Raw genomic sequence first — 4252 nt, 5'->3', positions numbered from 1 at the left:
AGTGTCTCCGCTGATTGGAGGGGCCTGGTTGCACTGGGTGTCTTGGGAAGATCTTGATAGAAAGGACAAGAACCTCAAATGCTTGGTGCATAAGGGGCCAGGCCCTGATGGCCCTGATGCAGAGGTCCCTGCTCAACTTTGATGCTCGAGCTATTTGGAGGTTCTGCCCTGCCTTGGAGTTCCCAGTAGGTTTATCACCAGGCTGCTGCCCTTGATTTTAAGGCTGCATCCTAATCCTGACCCAGGGGATGAACATCATGTTGAGTTCTGCCACTCAGAATGGGTGGGTAATCCCACCTCAGTCATCGTAGAGGTGTCGATTATGCTAGGGGTTTAAAGCCCCACCCTCTCCTTCAAAATGTGTCAGTCTTTGGACATGGATCTTTGCAGATAAAATTTAAAATGAGTTCAGAATGAAGTAGCATGTTTTAATTCAGAAACTATGAAAATTTGCATCAACACACACACTCACTCACACACACACACACTCACACACGCACATACACACACACACACACACTCACTCACATGAAGCCATGTAAAACCAGAAGTACATCTAGGGTAATGCTTCTACAAGCCAAGGAACTTGAAAGATTTCCAATCTCCCGTAGTATCTCAGAACACAGCCTGTGACCCTAATCCTGCTCTGTAAACAATCCAACAAAGTGGGCACTGTCTGGGGCAGGGCAGAGCCATTGGAAAGACCCTGTGGGTAGCAGTGGGCATTTCAATACCAAGACTTGGTTTAATCTCTGTACCCTGGCAGAATGCTAACATTCTCATGAAAGTTGATCCCTCCTTCCAAACCGTGTCTGTTTTCTTGAGCTAGGTGTTCTGTATTCCCTAGGGAAGGAGGTCCCTTCCTTTGTTTTCCTCTTACTCCTGGCATTATGATGAAGTTTGAGGAGGTGAATAAGGAAAGCTCCTCTCTTCCATGATAAAAAGCTTTTTCAACTCCAGCATTAGTGTCCCTGCATCCGCATGTTCTTGTTTATTGTGCCAGTGGTTGCTCAGCTCAGCAAGAGGCCCAAGGCAGTGACCAACAGGAGCAGGTACAAGGGAGCTACTGCTGAGGTAGCAGGCCCAAGCCAGAGACGTCTACGGGAAGGACATCTGAGGGAGCAGGCCCCAGCCAGGGACATCTGTAGGAACAGGACCTCAGGTGGAGCAGGCCTGAGACATCAACCTCCACAGGAGCAGTAACAGGTACAGGGAGTAACTGCCAAGGGAGCAGGCCTGAACCAGAGACCTCTGTGGGACCAGGCACGAGTCAGGAACCTCCGAGGGAGCAGGCCCAAGCCACGGACATCTGCGGTAAAAGGCCTGAGCCAGCAACCTCCACCAGAGCAGGCCTGAGGCAGCGACCTCCACAGGAGCAGGCTTGAATCAGTGACCTCTGCTGGAGCAGGCCCAAGGCAATGACCTCCACAGGAACAGGTGCAAGGGAGCCACTGCTGAGGGAGCAGGCCCAAGCCAGAGATCTCTGCAGGACAGGCACAAATCAGCAACCTCTGAGAGAGCAGGCCTGAGCCAGCGATTTCTGCTGGAGCAGGCCCGAGCCAGCGATCTCTGCTGGAGCAGGCCTGAGCCAGAGATCTCTGCTGGAGCAGGCCCAAGGCAGTGATATCAGCAGAAGCAGCCCCAAGCAAGCAACTTCCATGGGAGGGGCCTGATCGACCCCCAGGATTGCAGAGCGATCCCCAAGAGTGCTAAGTGACCTCTGAGAATACCGAGTGACTTCCGGGGTGACTGGAACTGTGGCCCTGACCACACCACAAAGAGCAACCATCTGAGCCTTGGGTCCACTGGCACCTGGAAGATCAGTCACCAGAGACACAGCCCCCAACTACACCAATCAGAGGAAAAGATGGGCAGACAAGGTACAAACACACTCAAAACCACAAAGAGCACCATGACACCAACAAAAATTAGTGACTCACAACAGCAAGACTCAAACACCCGAATATAGATAAAGCAGAAGAAAATGACTTAAGAAATAACTTTAGGAGAATGTTTGAGGCCCTTAAAGAGGAAATTGAAAATTCCCTCGAAGAAATGGAGAAAAAGACAAACAAAAAGATTGGTAGAAATCAACAAATCCCTTAAAGAAAACCAAGAAAAAACAGATGAAAGAAATGATTCAATATTCAAAAACCAAAATAGAGACAATAAAAAAAACACAAACCAAGGGAATTATAGAAACAGAAATTATGAGAAAACTATTAGGAACCACAAATGCAAGCATAAACAGCAGAATACAAGAGATGGAAGAGAGTCTTTCCAGACCAGGCCATGCAGGAGGCACCATCATGGGTGTTGACATCCGCCACAACAAGGACCGAAAGGTTCAGCGCAAGGAGCCCAAGAGCCAGGACATCTACCTGCGGCTGCTGGTCAAGCTGTACAGGTTTCTGGCCAGGCGAACCAACTCCACCTTCAATCAGGTTGTGCTGAAAAGTTTATTCATGAGTCGCACCAACCGGCCACCTCTGTCCCTGTCCCGGATGATCTGAAAGATGAAGCTTCCTGGCCGAGAAAACAAGATGGCTGTGGTTGTGGGGATGGTCACAGATGACGTGAGGATTCTTGATGTGCCCAAACTGAAGGTGTGTGCACTGCGGGTGAGCAGCCAGGCCCGAAGTCACATCCTCAAGGCTGGGGGTAAGATCCTCACCTTTGACCAGCTGACCTTGGAGTCTCCCAAGGGCCGTGGCACTGTACTCCTGTCTGGACCTCGGAAGGGCCGAGAGGTGTACCGGCATTTTGGCAAGGCCCCAGGAACCCCACACAGCCATACCAAACCCTATGTCCGCTCCAAGGGCCGGAAGTTTGAACGTGCCAGAGGCAGAAGGGCCAGCCGTGGCTACAAAAACTAACCCTGGATCTTCCTGTTATTAAAAAGCTTTGGATGTTGAAAAAAAAAAAAAGAGAGATGGAAGAGAGAATTCCAAATGCTGAAGATACAATAGAGGAAATAGACTTGTCAGTCAAAGAAAATATTAAATCTAATAAAAACTTAACACAAAATATCAGGAAATATGTGACACAATGAAAAGACTAAACTTACAAATAATGAAGATAGATGTCCAACTCAAAAGCACAGAGAATATATTCAACAAAATCATAGAAGAAAACTTTCCCAACCTGAAGAAAGATATGCCTATGAAGATACAAGACACAACACCAAATAGACTGGAACAAAAAAAGGTCCCCTTGCCGCATAATAATCAAAGCATTAAACATACAGAATAAAGAACGAATATTAAGAGCTGCAAAGGAAAAAGGCCAAGTAACATACAAAGGCAGATCTGTCAGGATTACACCTGATTTCTCAATGGAAACAATGAAAACCAGAAGGTCCTGGTCAAGTGTTATGCAGATATTAAGAGACCACAGATGCTAGTCCAGACTACTATACCCAGCAAAACTTTCAATCACCATAGATCGAAAAAGAAGAAAATCCATGACAGAACATGTTTTAACCAGTACCTAGCCACAAACCCAGTCCTACACAAAGTACTAGAAGGAAAACTTCAACCCAAGGAAGTTAGCTACATCCACAAAACCATAGACAATTGATGATCTTACAGCAGAAAATTCCAAAGAAGGAGAAAACACACACAATAACATCACCAACAATGAAAACTAAAATAACAGGAACTAGTAATCACTGGTCATTAATATCCCTTAATATAAATGGACTCAACTAACCTATAAAAAGACAGGTTAACTAACTGGATACGAAAACAAAATCCATCCTTCTGCTGCATACAAGAAACACACCCCAACCTTAAAGACAGACATTATCTCAGAGTAAAGGGTTAAGGAAAAAGTTTCCAATCAAATAGACCTAAGAAACAAGCTGGTATAGCTATCCCAATATCTAACAAAATAGACTTTGAATCAAAAATCAATTAAAAGAGACAAAGAAGGACATTTCATATTAGTCACAGGAAAAATCTATCAAGAGGAAATCTCAATACTGAATGCCCCAAATAACAGGGCACCCTCATATGCAAAAGAAACACTACTAAAGCTTAAATCACACATTAAACCCCACACACTAATAGTAGGAGGCTTCAACATTCCACTTTCACCACTTAACAGTTCTGCCATATAGAAACTTAACAGAAAAATAAGGGAACTAACAGATGTTATGACTTAAATGGACTTAACAGACATCTACAGAACATTCCATCCGAACATAAAAGAATATACCTTCTTTTTAGCACTTTATGGAACCTTCTCAAAA

The 4252-nt window shown here is 45.3% G+C and overlaps 1 pseudogene; it reads left to right on the top strand.

The window, feature by feature from the left end:
* Positions 1–2309: 2309 nt before the first annotated feature.
* LOC130871771 (60S ribosomal protein L18-like) lies at positions 2310–2904 on the top strand (annotated as a pseudogene).
* Positions 2905–4252: the final 1348 nt, after the last annotated feature.

Source organism: Chionomys nivalis, chromosome 3 (assembly GCF_950005125.1).
Source record: "Chionomys nivalis chromosome 3, mChiNiv1.1, whole genome shotgun sequence".
NCBI lineage: Eukaryota > Metazoa > Chordata > Mammalia > Rodentia > Cricetidae > Chionomys > Chionomys nivalis.
The sequence above is the reverse complement of the archived record's forward strand: the minus strand, read 5'-3'. Positions and strand labels throughout refer to the sequence as shown.